This window comes from Amblyomma maculatum, chromosome 3 (assembly GCF_055883805.1).
Source record: "Amblyomma maculatum isolate TAMU_Amacu chromosome 3, ASM5588380v1, whole genome shotgun sequence".
Lineage (NCBI taxonomy): Eukaryota > Metazoa > Arthropoda > Arachnida > Ixodida > Ixodidae > Amblyomma > Amblyomma maculatum.
In genome coordinates, this window is record NC_139346.1 from 187,042,060 (window position 1) to 187,063,831 (window position 21,772).

General features: G+C 50.3%; 1 protein-coding gene across 6 annotated transcripts in view; it reads right to left on the reverse strand.

The window, feature by feature from the left end:
• LOC146197185 (homeobox protein cut-like) overlaps positions 1-21,772 on the reverse strand; it is a 725,401-nt gene that overhangs the window by 235,489 nt on the left and 468,140 nt on the right. The window lies entirely within an intron of this gene.

Sequence of the window (21,772 nt, forward strand, 5' to 3'; positions counted from 1 at the left end):
AGACTGAAGGCGCCACCGTGCAGCATCAGCGTCTCCGCGCCACGCGACGGCGATTGCTCGGCGGCGCGCATCCGTTTCCCTTCCTATTGCGCATACAGATTCGGCATGCGAATTCGGAGCCCACGCGAGATAAATTTTTCATTCCGAGAAGAAACGCGGCCCGTGTAATATATTCCGCGCGTATCAGGACGGCGATACGCAATTTGCCCCAACGCTGCATGCCTACAGCTCGATGCTTTCTGCCGCCGCTTGCCTCTTCAACCTCCCTTCCCCTTTTCCCCTCGGCTCTCTTTTTCTTTTTACTTTTTTTTTATATATACGGTGTGATACGCGGTTTGTTCGAGCCTTGTGACAGGGACGCTTCTCTAGCTTCCACCGCACAGTTGGTCGGCTTTGTCTCCAGGGAGAAAGGGCGGTCGAGTAAATGGGGAACGGGAGGTCACAGTGGATGTGTGTTCTGTTTGAAATGGATTTTTCGTATACGTTGTGGTGATCCACCACTCTCTGTGCTTCTCTTATGCGCACTTGTATCCGTCGATGTAGTTATCGTATTCGTTTGGAAAGGAAAAAGAGGAGGGAACGAAGGTTGAGAGTCGGCGGTGAATTAATTTTAAGGAATAAAGGAACCATGCGCAAGGGAGCAAGAAACGCGTGTTATTTTAGATGTCTGCTATAACCGTTTCTCGACGTTCGCTTGCGCCCATTTACATGTTCGCGGTGCGTGCTCGCAAAAGTTGCACTACATAGCGGTACTGGCCGCGAGTACGACATTTCTTGTCTCGGAAGTGCACTTTCGACAGCCTTTAAACATCGGGATAGTTACAGGCATCGAAGGCAATGAATCATTACTGCTGTGTTTTAAGGGCTTTCGTGATTGTCTTCCTTCAGAGAATGCGAAGTATTTGGTCCCTTTTACCTGTCACCGAATTTGCAAGACAAACCATGTGACGTCACATTGCTTTGACGCCATGACCCTGTCGACCAATAGAACGGCCGGTCGCCGAGCGGGTTTCCCTCTGAACGGGAGCCTTAAAAACAGATCACTTTAAACATTCGATTTGTTTTGTGGGGTTTAACGCCGCAAAGCGATCAGGCTATGAGAGACGCCGTAGTGGAGGTTCCTGGAAATTTCGACCACCTGGGGTTCTAACGTGCACTGACATCGCACAGCACATGGAGGCCTTGCTTCTAGCTTCCATGGAAAAGCGGCAGCCGAGGCCGGGATTCGATCCCGTATCCGATCCTTTGGAAACAGTATAGTCAAGCGCCTTAACCATTGCGCCATCTCGGCTGAGTGAATTAATGTACACAGACACTCAGACAGGACAATCGGCATATAACCTTTCGAATATAAAACATGCTATCTCCAGGAAAACATACATATTTGGACGAATATATATATAAGTTGCCGCTTCCCAGCAACAACTTTGGGAGAAACAGTGGTCGAATATGTAATAGCGCACAAGTTTATATTCGTGTACGCGTGTCATAAACGCTCACACAAGCTCGACAAAATAATCTATAACATAGACAACATAGACCTCTTTCTTTCTTCTCTCTCTCTATGTCGAGTTTTGCTTCTCTGTAGCACAACGGCATGATGCGCAAGCTGACGGTATCGAAACCAAAATGAAAATAAAAACATCGTCATTCGCGTATATACTCCTTACCACTGTCGGTAAGCCTTCCTCCATAGCTATGTGAACGGCACGAGCTACACGTAAACTGGATCCACAAGCCCGGCGCTAGCGAGAACCCTACATCTCCCGCAGCGACGGTACAGCCTCTTCGTTCACTACACCGAAGGCGCGCGAGAACAAAGAAAGCCAACGAGGGAAAACGAGGGAAGACAGCCAGGTTGAGGTCGTCGGCGATGAGCGCTACAACACCGTGCGACACGCGCCGTCAGCAGTGCTAAGTTGGTTATGTATGGCCTCTTTCGAGTCTCTCCCTCCTTTTCCCTATAGCCAACACGCTGCATCACCGCACGTTATACTCAACACGCAGCCGACGGCCCCGCATGGATTCCGACCTGCAGGCAGCATTGCCGAGATGGGGAAGCGAATAGGGAAAAACAACAGAGATCCGAGAGCGGGGCAGTATACATGGGGAGCAAAAATAAGAGGGAGCCGGGGGAAAAACGAGGAAAAACCTGAGGGATACACGAGGGTTGAAAGGAGGCCCGCCGTAACAGCTCGAGGGAGGAACCGTCGTCAGTCAGGCCCGGGCGCATTCGCCGGCAGCGTTGCCTTTATTGAGCTGAGTTGATTACTGTTAATAGTTAGGTCCGCGCTCAGTGCTGTACGGCCGAAGCGGCGGCGACGACGTTGGATGCATGTGTTTGGTTGAAGAGCGCAGGTCGGCCGAAGCTGCGGAGCGTACGGAGCGGCTGTTATCGCGCCGCGCCATGCACATTAATTACAAGATGGCGCCGACGTCTCCCGGGAGAAGCGCAAGAACAGGACGTGCCTCGCGAAACATAGCCAGGCGCCGAGCGGTGTTTAGCGTTTAGCCCGCGGCGCGGGTTGTGTCCTTCGCTGAGCGGCGAAGAAGGCGAGGATCGAGGTTAATTTTGCTTTTCTCTCCGACAACGAGGTGGTGGTGAGGGTTTTTGCTTCTGGTTCTACCCGCATACCGTTTTCCTTCGCCCTCCGGAGCATGCTATTTATATTATAGCGGATTTAAGCCGGCTCGGCTGCGCTAAACCCTAGCCGAAACAAATTTGCTTTTGTGGAAGCTCGCTGTTTGGCTTACAACGTTTCAGAGAGTGTACTTGCTTTATTCGCCTCGGCAGTGCAAAATGTATTTGCAAAACTCATTTAACATGCATGTATTAAAAGCATTGAGGAAAAAAAAAAACTATTACCTGCACGATTGAAAGCATGTTGTCTCCTCGGATTTAGATCCGTTGCCGCAGTATTGGCACAACGCTTTTTCGCACATGAATGCTAAAGAGAAGCTTCAGGAGCACATTCTTATATGTGCCTCAGCAACTGAGTGAAGTCATCGCACTGGACTCGACTCAGCAAGCACAACTACCAGACAAAGTGACACATATGTTGTTACAGTACGCGTAACGCCACTCCTGTACTGAAGGCGGTTATAAAGTGGAGAACAAACAGGATTTACTCCGATTAAGACGGCCAACAGTCCAAACATTCAAAATGTATACAGGTGGGTCGAAATGTCTAGTGCGTCACACGATTGCGTCCTCCATTTATTGCACCGTCATGTTCAATCACCCGATGCGAGCTCTTCTAGTTCCTACCCCCAAACCGTGGAAGCTAATCTCTCCATTGGAGAGTTGCAACTCCTGCTATACTCAGTCGAGCCAGCAACACACACACACACACACACACACACACACACACACACACACACACACACACACACACACACACACACACACACACACACACACACACACACACACACACACACACACACACACACACACACACACACACACACACACACACACACACACACACACACACACACACACACACACACACACACACACACACACACACACACACACACACACACACACACACACACACACACACACACACACACACACACACACACACACACACACACACACACACACACACACACACACACACACACACACACACACACACACACACACACACACACACACACACACACACACACACACACACACACACACACACACACACACACACACACACACACACACACACACACACACACACACACACACACACACACACACACACACACACACACACACACACACACACACACACACACACACACACACACACACACACACACACACACACACACACACACACACACACACACACACACACACACACACACACACACACACACACACACACACACACACACACACACACACACACACACACACACACACACACACACACACACACACACACACACACACACACACACACACACACACACACACACACACACACGCACGCACGCACGCACGCACGCACGCACGCACGCACAAAGAGAGACAGAGAGAGCAGGTTGGGGCATCGTGGCGGCGTAAAGATAGCGCCTCCTTCTCGGTCGCCAACGAACAATATAAGCGTCAGCAGGGCCGGGCATATACACACATTTAGGGGCACGTCCACCCCTGCAAAGGAGGTGAGTGTCGAGTACATGGGGCTAAACGCGCCCCCTTCAGCTGCACCGCGTCAGCTGCTCCGTTTGCAACCCCCAATTCCATTCGGTTCCCATGGCGATCTGGAGCGACAGGCGAACGACTGCCTTCCATTAAATACCGAATAATGGCCGCGTAACCCGACCAAAAGAAAATTTGAGGACACCCCAAAGAGAATGAGAGGCTACGTCTGGGTCGGAGAAAGGAGAGACAAATCGAGAGTGGAAGGGGGCGGAGGGGGGGGGGGGGGGCAATGCGTAGCCGCCAAAGAGGCCCACTTGCACAATGACGGTGCTACCGTGGTACGTGGCCCCTCAGCGGCACCGGAAGCGTCGGGGTCATCGCGGCGAGGGTTGCCAATTCGCGGTGCGCTGGACTGGACCGACGGAGGCGACGCTGAGCGGTAGCTTTTAATCGGCGGAGATCGTTAAAGAAGCTTGCTGCGCGCCACGGAAGTCGTATAATCAGACGGAGTGAGGAAAAGCGCGCGGGGCATCTGCTGCCGCTGCAGCGTCGTCGGGCGCCAGCGACGCCGGCTGCTGGCAGCGTCAGCATCGCCCGGCGAATGAGCGATAAAGGCGACCAAATTAGCGCGAACGGTGCTCGACGGAGCGTGTAGACGGGCGTGGTGGTGTGTGCGCAACACCAAGCTTTTTATTGCATGAGCCGCGCTCAAGACGTTGTTGGGGGGGACGAATAATACACCTGCTGCGGCATCATGCGCGGCGGGAGCCGCCTAGGCCTCGCGGCGACAGAGCGCTTCCTGTTCGTCCGGCAGGCTCGCTGGAAGGGCAGCTGCGACTGCGACCCTGCGTCGTCTTTAGCCGACGAACCTTGGATACGCTCGTGTGGTTTCGCCAGAACGCTGCGTAGCGAAAACAGGAGGAAAAAAGAAAACGAGACCGGGGAGAACATGGTCCGCGCGAGTGGTCACCGCAGGTGAATGGCGACAGGAGGGACAGCGAACAAGAGCAGCGGTGTCTATCCATTGCAAGGAAAAGGCAGCCCGTCACGGAGGGGGGTAGACTGAACTCTGGGTTCCTTCCTTCTTCTGTGACTGAATTCTGTGGTTCGAGCGAGTACAGTAGTGTGCTAAGCTCAGCCAACCGCGCATGTCTTAAAAATCCCGAATGGAGAAGTGACAGCAAATGTGGATGGCTGGAAGAGACCTCGAGTTTCTGCCTGCCTCAAAAGGAAGAAATAATTTGTGATTTTACCATCTTGCCCAACAATACCGTTGCTTTCAGATTACACGGGCAAATTACAAACCTGGTGCTCATGATTTCGAAATTTCGTCCTTGTCTTAAATGTGATCATAGACTGTCACGTAGTCGATCATGAATGCGGTACACTAGAAGAAGGACGTAGACTTCGCAGTGAGTGTCAATGGCCACAAGGTTCGCATAACCCTTGCTTGCAGGAGCAGCTCAAACGCGCAGCCACGAACATTAGAGCAGTCCGGCCCCTATACACGGTCCCAGAGAACTGCACGATGGTCACTCCATATACCTGCATGTCCGCCTAGATCTGCTGCGCACTTCTATCGGTCAGTCGAGGTGAGACTGCAGATGGGGTCGGGAGGTTGAGGTTTCGCGAAATCAGCATACATATTTTACTGTTCCGCCGTTTTAGGCAGCAATGCCATATGCATATCTGAACAAAATTAGCAGTGCACACGTTTTTTATTCGTTTCACACTGCGAAACTAACCTAAATGTAATAGGGTGAAACCATAGAATTTCTTACACTAACTAGAGGGAAAGCTGAGGGCGCTGCACTTCAGCCACTATGGGCGCGCTAAGAATCATGGGCCGGTATGCTACTTGTTGCGGGACAGTCGGTTTTTCTAGGGTACGTGGAGTGGCGTTACTGCGATGTTTCTTTTTCGTCATCATCATCATCTGAAGGTGCGTACATAGACCGCGAAAGCCATAGTAGCGAAGGCGCAAAAGCAGACGTCGCCAATAAATGGTTTCTGTTTCCCGAAATGCCACTAAAAACTTTCTTAAGTGATTGCATAACCATGAATATTTTCATAACGTTTTTTTTTATTTCAAAGTTTGCTTATTAAGTGCGAAATATTGGTATTTGTGCTGCTCAAAACTAAGCCTATAGGAGAAAGAGCCATCGCTTATATTGGATAAATCTCACACTGACATGCTGTTTCTCTCTTTGCAATTTTCAATGTTAAAACATTATTTACGGTAGAACAACGCTTATCTTTGCATTCAGTTCAGTTCAGTCGTTCAGTCGTGTCCGACTCTTCGTGACCCTATGGACCATGTCACGCAACGCTTTCCGGTCTCTCACTATCTTCCTAACATCACATAACTTCATCTGCAGTGCCTCGAGGATGCCATCTAACCATCGCGTTCGCTGCCTACCCCTTCTCCGGCGACCCTCCACCTTTCCCAACATCAAATCTTTCTCCAGCGACTCCTCTCTTCTCATCAGATGACCAAAGTAGCTGAGCTTTAACTTTAGAATTTCACCCTACAATGAGCAGTCAGGGTTTATATGGTCGACAATATCGACTGATTTGATCTTCTGGCAGTCCAAGGAACTCTCAAGAGTCTTCGCCAGCACCACAATTCAAACGCGTCAATTCTTCGGCGGTCAGCCTTTTTCACAGTCCAACTCTCGCATCCATACATCACAACTGGAAAAACCATAGCACGAGTTATACGGACCTTGGTTGGCAGACGAATGTCTCTGCTCTTTACTAGGTGGTCAAGGCTATTGCTCTCTTTCCCAGAAGCAGGCGTCTCCTAATTTCATGGCTGCAGTCTCCTTCCGAGGCAATCTTGGAGCCTAAGAAGAGAAAATCTGTCACAGCTTCCACTTCTTGTCCATTGATGCTCCAGGACTTGATAGGGCAAGACGCCATGATCTTTGTCTTTTTAATGTTCAGTTTAAGCCCAAACTTCTCACTCTCTTCTTGTACGCGCATCAGAAGTCTCGAGTTCCACTTCACTTTCTGCCATTAGTTTTGGCCAAAAGTTGTAGCTCTGCACTCGGTAGCTCTCCGGCCCATGATGCTTTGAGCGCCCATGGTGGCTGAACTGGCCGTCTGGAAACTCCATGTAAACTCCCATAGACGGCAGCACAGCTTTCCCTCTAGGTAAGAGTAAGAAACTCTATGGGTGCAACAAAGGTGTGACGTGTTCGGCGAGACAAGCTAACGTCAGAGTGGTGGAAGCGGTGTGCAGCTGGTTAAGGTGCGAATGGCGCCAATGTATAGAGGTCAAGACGAGGAAAAAAAAAAACACATCTGCTATTGTTTCGTCCAGCCTTTGCTTACTCCTAAAGGATCATTTAGAAATGTTTTCCTGTCTAGTTTTCCTCTATGGAACGACCGCTGGTCGAGGCTAAAAGTAAACGAGGACGACCTGACTAAAACTAAGCGTATTCAAGAACGCTAGTTTAAAACGGCCCTCTCCCTTCTCCCCCGTCAACCAAGACTTAATGGTTAGAATGAGTGATACTCATGAGGTTACAGATGATAACCATGCAGAGTTTGAACAATGAGAAGCAGTTTAAAGACTGTTAGCGAAATGTACCTTCTTCGAAGGACATGTTAGTGCTGGAGGAAGGTTTAAACGGCGCTTAACGCGTACCCAGCGTGGAATCGCGTCGCTTGGAAGCTCATTTTGGTGCATGATAGTCCATGTCCTTTCTGTATATATGAATGCGGATGCACCCAAAGGCCAGAGACAGTTCTCGGCGACAGCACAAGCGCATTTTGACTCGGCAATGCACTTCACCTAATATATTTGGCGAAGTTGGGGAATCGCTAAATGATGAGAGAGGTGCACTGAGCAGGCACACATTTTAGAGCTGACACTTAGGCAGTCTATAGGAAAGCAAAAACCTTTCCGGGTTCTTTCCGCCAGTGACAACTTCCTGCGCACGAACTCTCCGCGCGATGCCGAGTTCTCATGATCGTTTCCCGCCAAGCCTTGCTATTCTATACATGCGCATTCTTCTTTAACACGAGAGCTTTAGCATCTACGTGCCACAAAAAATTGTCCGACAGCGTCAGAAACATCGACAGTTTTAAGTTTTATTGACCCAAAGAATCCCGAAAATGCCCTTTGAAAGTGGTAGTTGGCAGTTAACATGGCTGGTCACTGAGTGGCCGGCACGTTGCGTGACGTCAGAGACCACATGACGTGGCTGAGTTGGTAGGAGCCGCCAACTGGAGCAACTCCTTTCGCATGGAAGAGTGAGATAGGAATCCAACACACTTGCACCGACCGTTTCAAACCCATTCAGCCCCATAAAAAATAAAATACAAGCATATCTCAGACAGGTGGTAGCTTGCAGGTGACACCTCATATATGGTCTTAGTCACCTAAAATAAAATCATCCTAGCGAAATAAATGATTCCGAAACGAGCGTTAATGCACCGCTCATTGCTTTATAAGCAAAGGAGATAACATAATGATGCAACATGCCGCAGAAAAGTAACGCTCTCGCGTATATATGCCGTATGAAATCTCACTGACAGTCTTTTTTTTTTTTTAACATTGTTTTCCAGATGCTTTGCCCCCTATCTGCATGCAATCTTACAAGACGATTTCTGTTTCAGCGCAATTCTCTATCACTGGCTGTAAGCTGCTAGCGCGAACGACGACGGTAGCGAAAAGCCTGCAGCGAATCGTCCTAAGCAGTGCAGTTCTTATAGCGACATTTCACCTCACTGGGAGGTTCAACCAAATCATCAACGCTCGCTGCCGTTCGGGACTGGTGGTGGCAGCCATCTTACAAGGCTCGAGCTAGCGACGGTTCAGACCAAGGGAAGGATGCGGAGACACGGAGGAGGAGGAGGAGGAGGAGGAGGAGGAGGAGGAGGAGGAGGAGGAGGAGGAGGGCACAATGCGACCGGGTGGCTTAAGATTGCACACGGGCGTTTCGCGAGGCCAGCCGCATTGTCTCCGCACGCATTCGTGGAATAATAATTGCCCCCGAACCGCAGCGGCGGCGGCATCGAGGTTGGTCAGACGCTGGAAGTGAGCGCGCAACAGGAAAGGGCGTCGTCTCTCAACGTGCAGCGGTTAAGAAAATAAGAAAGAATGAGAGGGCGTTGGGAAGAAGCTCCTCCGATGATCATTACAACGATGGCCGTTTAATTGTGGCTGCTCAGCGGAGCAGCCTCCATTATCGCTTCCTCCAAAGAGGCTCGAACCGAGCACTGCTCTTCCTCCTTGCGCCGGGTGTCGGCAAGACGCCATTTCGAGGAGAGACAGATTAAGGGGAATAAGGGAATAAAAAAAAAAAGAAAGAAAGATATAAATGAGGTAAGGACCATTGTTTCATAGGCTATCATTGTTTGAAACCGTCGCCCGGCAGCCAGTGGAGACGCGCACTGCTCGCGTTCGCTCGCGCCACGCTCAGCCACCAGCCGGCAACCACCTTAAAGTGAACAATTTGGACTTGCGTCGCTTCATCCGGCTGCACGGGATGATGGAAAGGAGGTGTGCGCGGAATACGTATACACTGGCTGGCGTTCGTTAAGGAGAGGAATGGGGAGGGGTCTACTGTGCGGCGAACTTTGCTTTACATTTATTATTCCACCTTCATTTTTTTTTTCACCTCACGACTTATACCAGCTATCAGGAGCGGGTGAAATACAAAGAAACAGCGAGGACTCAGCGAAGATTGTCGCCGCGAAGTGCACGCACAGTTCGGCCGCTGTGAGAGGTGTCAAGGAAATGCCGCGTTGTTGATAAGCTTCGCCAGAGTTGCCAACGCACGAGTGGCCGCCACGAGCTAAGCTACGGCGTGTGTGGTGGCGGCGCGGCGGTGGCAATCGACGCGTGCGCTGCGCAAGCGGCAATCTGCGGCAGAGCGCCGAATGCGCGAGACTCGGTCCATTTTCGCCTCGACAATTAAAGTCGACCAAACAAAGGCCTGTCGACATCGCGCGTTCTTAGTGGGCATAGCTTTCCTGCGTGCTTCGAAACACATGACGAAAGTGATTACGCACGTTGAAGAGAAAGAAAAAAAGAAAAGGACGCCTAATAGCTAAGGGCATAGGCCACGCTATAAGTTGTTAATATAGCTTTCGTAACACGAAGGCCGGGAATCCGCTTTTTCCTGAGCAATGCATACACTGGAGCGAATTGAAGGCCGCCGAGGCATCTGCGCACAAACGAGAGAGAAGGCATTCAACTCATTCGAAGGACAACCATAGTTTCGGCGTCTGATTAAAAAAAAAAAAAAATCCGCTTTGACATTCTGAAGTGAGGCTAACGGGCAGTGTTGCAAGAGGCGCGCACTTCGTCGTGGAGATTGCGCTGAAACAATCGGGACAGCTCGTTGGCGCTAAAGTCCCTGACACCTAAGCGTAAACTCTATTAGAGCTGTTTACCTCGATCATCACAACATGCGGAAGCGCTCGGCCGTTTATAATAATGCCCCCGCAGAATTCTTCAGCTCCGCGAAATGCAATATAACAAAGAAAGCGTGCACTGCAAGCTACAGGGACCGGTATGCGCGCGTAATTCACGCCACCTTTTGCGCGTGAGGGCGCGGGTGATGGTGTCAGTTTAGCGGCTAATAAGGACGTGTCAGTCATGTCCTCGCGAAGTGAAGTGATAATCCCGTGCCAGTCTGGTCAGCTATAGTTGTTCCCTTTCATTTTCCTCAAACGAAAAAAAAAAAAAAAATCCCCCGCATAGAAGGCACGTGTCGCGTCAAAATGGCGCCAAAATTTACGCGCGCTTCGGCCTCAATCACGCGCGCGTCCTCCGCGATGTCCGGCCATATCTGTACAGCTCCGTTGAGCAGTACACCAAAAGGAAAGTGCAGCAGCCCGGTGCGTCCAGCCAGCAGCCTGGGCATTAGGCTGTCCGTCTTGTTTGTTTCCCGGGCCTCTTGGGGCCACGGTGTCAAGGTCTATCGGACAGCCGGCTAACTATCACGGTCCGTGGACAGCGCTACTCTTTGTGTCCGCCACGCCGTGAATGACGAGACGGACAAAGCCTTTTGTGGGACCTCGTGGCCGCCTCACGACGGCTGCACATCGTGCTCAAGCGGCGTATGTGACGGGTAAATGGGCGCACGACCAAACAGCGCTGTCCGTGCTCTCACAACAGAAGGGGTTCGCACAGAATGTCGTCCACATCACGTCCGTACGCGGCGTGCTCATCTCTCTTCAACAAGCGAATCGCACGGAGCGCCAAAATCGCGATTTGTGCGAGGAGTTCCAGCGTGTCGCAAGTATATACAACGGCGGACGTTGATGAAACGTCTGATAAGCGATTGAACGTTTGAAATAGGCGCGCTAAAGACTTGATGCGCCACTGTGCGTGGGCTTTAAGAAATGTCAATACAGAACGTGTGAAGCGACGCGTTAAACGACATAAGTCACGGGGATTGCCGGCGTATACTTGTAACGATTATGAAATCATTATTTATCGCATGCTTCGGCAATTACTGTCGCACTGTAGCTCAATTTATTTAAATGATTTTCATTGAAAGAAAGCAGCTGAGAAACTAACCAAGACGCGATATATACCTACATTTCAAGAACTTCGTAAGATCACAATGACGCTGTGCGATCCGAGCGATAAAAGTGTCCTCCTCGAGGTTTCACTCGGTGAAAGAAGCGACTTCCCAAAATGAGGTCAATATGGATTCGAGGGAGCCGTCAGGGTCGCATGATTCTTTAAAGAATGAGTTCCCGGCTTGGAAATAACTTGCAATATTCGAAAGATGTTTCTAAAGCAAGATTTCATCAAGGTTAGCGCCTTCGAGTAAAAAATGATGTTATGTTTCGCGGAGCCATATACGCCGGTCAGGTGCTGTGCGCGATCGCTACAACCGCCACAGATGACGTCTCTGCGCGCTGATTGAAGCTAATGACTCACAGTGGTGGCGAAAAAAAAAAAAAAAAAAAAAAACGGGTGCGGAAAGAATGGTGGAGGAGATGCGGGGTCGGAATGAAATAAAGAAATAGGAGACGATCTTTCCGTGACGGCACCTTGAAGGTCTTACATCACGCGACCGTTTCTCTCCATGACCACCGCGGCCAGAACGGCGCTCGTCAGATCCAGGACACGCATGTATCGCGGGGAATGCTGCAGCATCCGCTTATCGAGGCAGGCCAGCCGAGAAAAACTGATAGCCGGGATTGTTTCCTCTTGGACTTCTCTCTCTCCTTATTTTTTTTAGAAAAGACAGCCTTAAACATAGACCCCGCCCCAAATATATATAGATTTCACCCCTATCTCATACGAATGCGGTGTAGGTAGCAAGTGTATAATATTCGTTCCTAAAAGGCAAAGAAAGCCGTGGCGAACTAATACAAGGACGCACAGAAATGACTGAAAACACCTGACACCATTTTGTCGGGATCGCGACAACTCCAGACGTTCTCACGCAGCTATAGGTTTTTACAACTATCGGCTCAGTGGGGTCAGTCTGTCACTTTGCAGTGCAGCCCGAGACCACAATGCAGATGTACTAAAACAAAGGCAGAGTCTCAGCGTAATGAAGCTATACATGCATTTATATAGCCAACTTTGCCTCATCATGACGCGTTGAAGAAATGTGTCGGTGCCAGCGCATATAGCTTCGGGTGTGTTACCCTCATACACTGTGAGTGGCCGTAATGTGTTCTAGTTAAGACTACTCGAATTCCATAACAGCTCTCATTGACGAGCAGCATCCTGTGTTCGTGGTCGTCGTAATGTGACCGTGTGGCCAATGTACTCATGTATCTGAGACTCTGACACCATATAACGAAGATGCAGTATTTTAGGCAGACAAAACGAACGGCAGAAACGTCACCTGAGGTAACTACCTCGGGCAGCAACGAAAACTGCGCGCCCCATAGCAGCTCATTGTGAAAGCTTCTTCACATTGGGATGAGCCAACAAGGAACGGCCGCATGTCCACGACTGAATTGTTCGCCCGGTACGAGACAGGGAGTCCGTAGAGGAGGAGAAAATAAGGGACATGACGGTGAGTACAAAAAGACGCGGCAGTCAGGCTGTCAGAGGGAGCAGAAACATGCTGTCTAACGCATGTTGCCGACGCCGCCTCATCACCTATAGGAGTTGTCGTCGACTTGCAACACTCGAGAGAGACACGCGAAAACGCGTTTGAGATAGGTTTTCTTTTTTCGGGCACACGTCACTTGGGCCGATGTCTTCACGTTCTGCACGGGTATAGTATACGTCCCGAATGCTCATTGGCTCCAGTCACGCCTGTCAACTGGTAGATACTGTTTGGTCAGAAGTAGCGTGGCCGTTTGAGCGCTGCGCTTGTTTGCGTCATCCTTCTCGCCTCTCTCGCTATATATGCATCTCACGGTTTATCTCCTTTTTTTGTCTCTCCCCGCTTCTAGTTGCTACGAGCCAACATCTCACGCACTGCGCACCAATGTATAAGGTCTTCCGCTAGGCAGTTTGAATGAATGCGCGAGACGCCAAAGAAGAAAGAAACGGACCTAATCACGTCGTTAAGAACCCACTTGGCCGCTGCTCGACGAGGAAGCCGGTCCGAATGTGACTGCTCCGAGCGCGTCGCATTCTGAAGACCGCGCGCATGTCTGATGCGGCAGCAACGCGCTCAGCCACCGCTGAGGACTCAGTGCCTCCAGACGCGCATCTCTGCATGGAAGACCGCGAGCAGCGTAATAGCGAATTCATCCCAGCACGCGTCTGGTACATGCTCGAGCCCGAACGCGGCGCTTCGGAAACGAATGGTGATCGCCTCGGGACGACAACGAGGAGTAGGAGGAGGGCGTACGAGAACGCACGAAAGCTAGCGGGAGGATTGTTCCACGCGGCGCCTCCGAGGAACGCGCGGTATATAAAAGACCGAAGAGACCAAGGAAAGAGGCAGCCAGGAACACGGAGGTATTATACGGCGCACCGTTCTCAGTATGCCCTCACCATATGTGCCCTCGCTCTCTTCCCTTAGCTCTCAAGGCTTGCTCTCAGAAGAACCCATGCAGCAGCATCCAGCAGGGGCGATTAGGCCATCGCCTTCCTTCCGCCGCAGCCGCCGGCACACAGACAAACCAAGCGCGATGCAGGGTGGGCCAGACGAGAAAACGTTCATTGTTGGAATTCGCGTGTAATGAGCGCGCGCCTCCGCACCGCCGCAACAGGCACGCGCGCGCCCACGGCGCGTTCCTAATCAACGGCCGTCTCTTCACCCCTTCCCAAGTACCGACATGGCGTGGCGCGCGCGACCGCACGCCCGACACACCAACCCCCACCGCGGCGGCGGAGGCTCTACTTCCAAAAAGTTACCAGCAGGCACACAGACAGGGTGGAAGGGAATGAGGAGGAGGAAGTGACGGAGGCCGGCCAGAAGCAATAACTGCATTAAGCATGCATCGCGCATAACGCATCGCGTCCGTCAGCCGGGGCGAGCCTTCGGACAGGCACACAGGGCGCCGCCGCAAATGGCCAGGCGGCTCTCCGGAAAGCCAGTTAGGCCTAATTTGCATCGGGACGGACGGCTGGTGAAATATATACACGCGCGAGAGCAGGATTGCGAAAGAGAGCGCACGAACGCGCGCCTGGAGGCAGCGCAGCGCCGCGGACTCAACGCCACAGAAGAGAGGCGGCGGATGGACGGACCTATATGGTGCGTCTGTTACTACAGTACGACGCGCGCGCGATTCCCGGCGATGATGGAAGGAGCCGGCTCTCCCGCGCAAACAGGAAAGTTGGCCATCCCACTTTCCCCGTATCCCTCCTCGACACTCCCTTCTTCTCCCTGCTTTTTCCCCATTAGAAACTGGCACATTTCCTTCTAGCTTCGAGCGCGGCACCGCTGTGGCATCCATTTTCTGTCGGTGCCCCCGTGCGATTGGGTTTGGTGGAGGAATGCCGGGGCCCAAAATTCGCTTCTTGGCAGCGGTGGAGGCGATTAGCTTTCACAAGACAGACACACACTGCGCGGCGCTGGAATCTCTCTGTCGGGTTTCGGTCAGAGGAGCACGCATACGCGCGCTGGACTTTGGAAATTAGAAGCATATCCGGCCGATAATGTTTGCTCTCTCTCTGCCCAGCAGCCGCTGTGTCGACTCTTTGAGCTGTGGGGAAAAAAGGGATGACCACTGAGGGAAGACAGGGAAGTAGGGAGCGAAGAGACGACGAGAGCATTTGATTGCGGAATATCGTTAGCGCGCCCGCGTGTGTACGAATGCCAGTACCCGCGCGGGCGAGAGCGCGTTTCGGCGGCAGCGCACGTGAGCAGCGCGCATTAAGGCCGACCCTCTCTCTCTCTCTCGATCCCTCTACCTCCTTTTCTCCCCCGGACGTTCGGACTGAGCGAGCACATCCGGGGGCCTCACACGATTTGGTATATCGGATGCTTCAGAACGAGCCGCGGACGGCGCAGTTTTTGACCAGGAATTCGAGCCGTATATATATATTATATATATATATATATATATATATATATATATATATATATATATATATATATATATATATATATATATATATATATATATATATATATATATATATATATACCATCTTTGAAAACCACCTCGCGCGATGTGTGCGCAGCTTCCTCTGCTCCCCTCCTCGCTCATCTCCCTTTTACCCGTCGCCCGGTTTCCAGCGCTCTCCGAATTCACTTTGCAGTCGCCCCTTTAACCATTTTCAGTGTTGGCAATAGAAACGAGGAGAGAAACGTTTTTGGGAAGCGTGTTCGGTGGCTGAGGGTAAAAACTTCGTTTATCGAAAATTTTGCGGACCGGTCTTTGTCATCTCCTTCCCCCTTTTATCCCTCCGCGATCGGAAATGCGCGAAACAAATGCGTTTCGGAAGTGACCCGTTTGGTTTCCGAGTCGCGAAATGAGCGGGGAAGGGAGGACCGGAGGCGACGTATTATTGGGCGCTGGTTTGTGACTTCGCCGTAAAACTTTCGCGGCGATGCCTGAGGATTGCACAAACGTGCGTTGCAAGGAAACTTACAGCTTGGTTTCCGTCGCGTACACGATTACCGTCACAGTGCTGGCGGCTTTGGCTGATTTTTCCTCTGTCACCGAGGTAAACGCTGATTACCTTTGCTATCTGCAGTTGCAGTTGGGTAATATTTGCGACTGTGTCGTGCAAGCTATTCACTAGTTATTGCAGTAAATATACGCCAGTTTAAAAGAGAACACGTTGGGATTATGCACAAGCAGAAGGCTCGCAGAGTGACCATTTTTGCATGGCTCTTTTAAAATAGTATACCTGGATAATGCTAGTTACCAGCGAACCTTAGAGTTAGTGAATCTGACAGATCAAACAGTCACTTTATCTAGAGATACTGCAACACGTCCGCTTATCGAGACAAACATTCCCAGCACCTGTTAAAGGACTCGATAAGCCAGAGGAGTTTCACCTCAGGCGTTTACAAACATTGTCCTACAACAGCCCAGCTACACTGCACAAAATTAGTCCGGGTACTTTCTCACCTGAATGCACATTTTGCGGCCAGAAAGCAGACCTTTACCCTATGGTATGGGCTTGCCAAGAAAACCAAGCCATACTCGGCGGATCGGGAGGTGGCCCTGTCCAGTTCCGACCTTGCGGCACAAATGACCTTGCTGGCGAGAGCTCGGGCAGCGGCATCAGCCAACGGATTACCGGACTGAGGACCCGACCAACACCGCCCTTAATCCGTAACCCATTTAACCCAAATAAATGCTTTATACTACTACTAACTCGACGGCGTTGAAGATTCTGTTACTTGAGAAACCTGGCGCCGGCGCTGTGAGCGAAAAAATCATGGTCATGAAGCTGGCGGGTGGTAGCTATCATCTGCCATGACCTACTCTTGGTTTGTGCAGTTTAACGAGACCACATGATGTCAAAAAGGTTGGCGGAGCTGCCAACTCTGTTTTCGCATTTGAGGTGGGAAGATGGAATATAAGAATAAACCTTCCATTGCTCTTGGGCGCCGAGTAAGGCACTTTACACATAGGCCACGCAGGCACGTTTTATATGTCCGATTGTCGTCTACACGTATACGCGACATACCCATAAAGGTGGAGCTTAGGTGTCCCCCATAATTGTTTAAGCAACAGTGCAGTTTTATTAAACTCAAACCTAAAAATTTGTTAGGACAGTAGTGAAAACTTGCACCTCATACCCTGCACGCTTAGGCTGCCGGGAGCATGTACCGTATATCGAAGGGGACGATGAGACGAATACAATAGAGCAATACTAGCAGCCATGCAAGGAGAGCAAAGCGGCATAAACAGCACACAGGTTGAGAGAGGATTCCTGGGGAGGCCACACTTTTTTCGCACAGGCTGGTGGAGCACAACAAAGCCACCGCGGCGGCGGTCAACGCAAGCGGCCTCACCGCGCACGCGCGATGAATATGGGAGCGGGTAACAAAGACGGCGCTGCATGCTTGGAAGCGTAGTAGCGCGTAGAGTCCGGTCAATCGTCAAGAGGCTGTCGCCCGGCTGTTCACCTCCGCCCATTGGCACGAGACGAAGAGGTCCAAAGCACGTGCAATGCACCGCGCAGGCGACGGCGTCTCGGCATAAAAGGGCCGCTATATACCACCCTATACACTCGAGGAACAAGACCACGGTATAGCGCTGCTTCAGTGCTCACGGCGGAAGTGGGGCCGCAAAAGAAGTCCTTTTTCTGTTCCTCTCTTCAACTCTGTTTTATCGTTCTTCTTGTTCGGCCAACGCGAAACTCTCCTTCGCGCTGCGCGCGGCGCGTATCAAAATCGCGCTTTCCAGTTGACGTGGCGCGCACAATATATCGGGAGCGCGCGGCGCAGTCTTTCGCGCACGAGCAGTAGTGCTGCAACCGGTCGCCGCCACCCCCCGCCCCTCCCTGCTGAACGTCGCTGCGGCTACTGGACGTGTTTGTGTGTTTTTAGTGTGCGTATGTGTGTGCGCGTGCCCGCTTTTTCGCACGTTTCCGTATACACACCGTGTCTGAGGAGGGAACCGTTAACGGAGTTCATAATGTGAGGTCATTACGACCGCGTCTGAGGCTGCTGGATTCTATAGACAGCAAAGCTGGAGGAAACGCGACTGGTGTGCGTCGTGGAGTGACACAGGTATACGTTGCAAAAAAATTTGAAAAGCAGAGAAACAGAGCTGGGGTCTTCATCTCTCTCTGTATGCGATGCCCTCCAAGACCGCAACCTCGACCTTTATGAAAGCCAGCAGCAGGCCAAAACTTTTGGCAGAGACACCTAAGTCTGCTTACGTGCATGAATGCGAAAACATTACAATCCCATGGGTGAAACGTTTTCTAGTGAGGTTTTCAACACGTACTGACTTTTTTTTTTTCTACTAGAGTTGTATTTCGTGAGCTTGCGTATTCGACGTATACTGCCGCACTTCACACGGCGTCTGAGAACCGTTTCCGCCGAAATCATAGGCAGTGAGAAAACCTATAACAGCGACACCGAAACGCTATGCGACAAACGGGTGTGTCACAATTTTTGTACGAGTATCGCGAAAACTGGCGCTACGTACCGGTCTTCCAGGTGTGAGCATATAGGATGTCCAAGCTAACTTTACCCAAGGGTTAAAAAATAAAACATTTCAGATAGGCCACAAAAACCACATGTATATCTGCCAGCCATCTGGCGCACCACATGATTTGTTTTTTTTTTTATTTTGCGATTAACTAACTAGTAATTAAGATAATTTTTATTACTTATTAACTATTGCCTTTAGAAAATAAATGTGATTTGCAAAGCTGGAGAGCACCTTCTGAAACCACCATTCCATTTATTTCCGATAAGGAAAACCTCGCGTGTATCGTTTTTCCAAGCTCTAAAGAAAGGCCGCGAAATACCTCTCATAGTAGTGAGCTGTACCTTTCCGAAAGCAAGACTTGGCGACATTATTCCTTTCGAAATACCTCTCAGTACATCATACCTGTTGAACTCCAACAACAACATATGTTCGTACTTTTCCACGTATGTCTGTCCTTGGTTTACCCATACCATCATATATATTTGTATTCCGTTACTCTGAGTATTTACACCGAAGAAGAATGGGCGAGTTGGTAATACTTCATTGTGGGTGGTACAGCGCGAAGACACGAAGGACGAAGAACAGAAACACAGCACTCCGTCTTTTGTGCTTCTCTTCTTTTCCCTTCGTGTTTTCGCGCTGTACCACTCGCAATGAACTCTGAGTATTTCGTGGATTTGTATTGTAAGCACCTGATCTGTTGAACCATTAGAAATCAGCAGACAAGACTTAATAGCGCTAAAGACTGAAGCCAAGAAAGTCTCTTTCGTCCTCTCAAGATGTCGCGCATGTCGTTAGGCACACGCCACATTTGGCGACACATCCGGTTCGAGACAGGATAGATGCGATCATGCGCAGTGTAAGGTAACGAAGCGTAGTTTTCTTTCTTTGTGTACTGTGCAATTTTGCGCATGTTGGACACAAGCCAAGACTTTATTTACAGGATTTCTTCTAGTATATTTGCAGTGAGCGGTACGGGCATCATGGGAACTGAGCGACCGCGTGAGCCGCCTTGCGCGGCAGAGGTGTCGATACAACTGGCGTCTGGTCCCTTTGGAAGGTTCACGATCACGTCGCCGGTCTTTGTGCGATACGCGATGCTATGCAATCTGCAGGTAACCGAACAGAGGAGAGTGAGAAAACCTGATATCCCTTTTGACGAACAGGAGAGCCTGAAAGTGGTGTCAAGGGGAGCTCTATAGCTTATCGCTTTTACTTTTATGTGTGGAGAGGGTGAGGGATTTAATTGCTACAGCATCGCCTTTCAGGGGTTGACTTTTCTGGAGCAATATAGGTGAGCAGATCCCACGCTCGATGTAGCCGCGGGAAGGGCCGCCCGCGTGCCGGATAGAAAGTTTTTCTCTTGCAAGTCGTTTTTAATACTTTCTGCATATTTACTATTGTCAAGGGGAGCTCTATAGCTTATCGCTTTTACTTTTATGTGTGGAGAGGGTGAGGGATTTAATTGCTACAGCATCGCCTCTCAGGGGTTGACTTTTCTGGAGCAAAAGTTAAAGCTCAGCTACTTTGGTCATCTGATGAGAAGAGAGGAGTCGCTGGAGAAAGATTTCATGTTGGGAAAGGTTGAGGGTCGCCGGAGAAGGGGTAGGCAGCGAACGCGATGGTTAGATGGCATCCTCGAGGCACTGCAGATGAAGTTATGTGATGTTAGGAAGATAGTGAGAGACCGGAAAGCGTGGCGTGACATGGTCAATAGGGTCACGAAGAGTCGGACACGACTGAACGACTGAACTGAACTGCATATTTACTGCTACAAATAATTTGTTTCTAATCTCTCTCGGCTTTGTGTAAAAACCGTAAGTGCGAAGAAGAAAATAATGGGAAAGAAAAGCCTATATATTCACTCGCAGGATTTCTTCGTATTCTTTTGTCTCGCTGGTTCCGCGGCCCTTTGACAGCTACTTTCGCAATCCTGAGAAGGCATAGCCAGAGTTCTAGGTAAGTGTCAATTGCCCCCTGTACAAGTGCACTCCCATCGAGTGGCCGCGGTAAGAGAGTGGAAGCGGTTAGCAAACGAAGGCCGCAAATTCTCTGTTGAGGCGTGGAAAACGAGTTGCCCGAAAAGCCGCCAGGCCTCTTTCAGTTCTCCGGGCTTTATCAGGTACAGGAACGGTTGTGAATGAAAGAACAGCAGCAGCGACGTCGTCCATTTTGATCGCATCACATTTGGGACAACGGGTGTCAATAGCACGAACATATACAGTATATAGGTGAGCATGGGATAGGCGCGGTCATTGCAGAAAAACGCTAGGGACGCCAAGACGGCGGGACAGCAAAGGAGTGGACCACATCACCACCATCACCATGGCCCTTCCCGTATCCCTCCAGATAACCCGGTTGCGTGGCCATTGATTTTGACTTCGGATTGTTTGAATGAGCCCACGCCCATTTCTTACCGACTTCGACTTTGGTATCATCAGTTCACGTCACTCTGCTCTCCTAGCATCTCTTAAAGTTACAGCAATAATTTTCCTTTATAGCTCGCGAAGTTTTCTTCAGTTTAAGCTCTGCTCTTTTTGTTAGCCGGCCCGTTTCTGCACCTTGGTTAGCACCGGTGAGATGCAGCTGTTTAATAATAGCCGCTTGCTGTATATTCGTAAATAGCGATTCATCACCTTGTATCCAGTTTCCCTATGCACTCGATTCCATTCTTGTTATACTAGTTCACGCTCTTATGAACCTGTGGTACAATGCATTCTAGGGCCTATATGCAAACGGTATGCAGCGATGCGTCGGACCTAATTATAACCACGTCCGATGCTTCAGTGTATATCGCAAGCCGCTGTTCCCTTCCGAAGCTGTTCAACATTGTCTTAGCTTTGATCATATTAATTTTTAGACCCATATCGTTCTGCTCTGTAGCCGCTCTGGCCGTCAACCGCACTTGCAAGTGGGCCCTTTCTTAGCAAGGCAACGTCAACGACTCATAACTTGATAAGGTATTATCGATTAACCATAACCTCTTCCGAACCTATAGTTCTCTGAATACTTCTGAAAACACATCATGACTGCATCAAATGGTAAGTTTAAAAATGACCTCCCATCACTCTCTCAGGTCAAGCGGTGCCCACGAACCACTCGTGA